The following is a 351-nucleotide window of genomic DNA, read 5'->3' on the forward strand; positions in this document are numbered from 1 at the left end:
TATGACACTGCAGTGGAGGATACATGTCATTATTCATTTGTCCAAACTCAGAGTGTATGACACCAAGAGTGAATCCCAGTGTAGACTGTAGACTTTGGGTGATGATAGTGCGTCAGTGTAGGTTACCGATTATAACAAATGTACCACTCTGGAGGGGGGTGTTGGCGGGGGAGGCTGTGGGTGCTGTGGGGTAAGGGGCATATGGGATGTCTCCATACCCTCTGCTCAATTTGGCTGTAAGCCAAAACTGCTCTGAAAAATAAAATCTATTAAAAAGAAAGAAAGAAAGCAGAGAAGCCGGAGCGGCACACTGCTGTTGGCTGGCCTAGCCTCTCGCGCCTTTATTCCCCG

The sequence above is a fragment of the Galeopterus variegatus genome, unplaced genomic scaffold, assembly GCF_000696425.1.
Source record: "Galeopterus variegatus unplaced genomic scaffold, G_variegatus-3.0.2 Scaffold15454, whole genome shotgun sequence".
Lineage (NCBI taxonomy): Eukaryota > Metazoa > Chordata > Mammalia > Dermoptera > Cynocephalidae > Galeopterus > Galeopterus variegatus.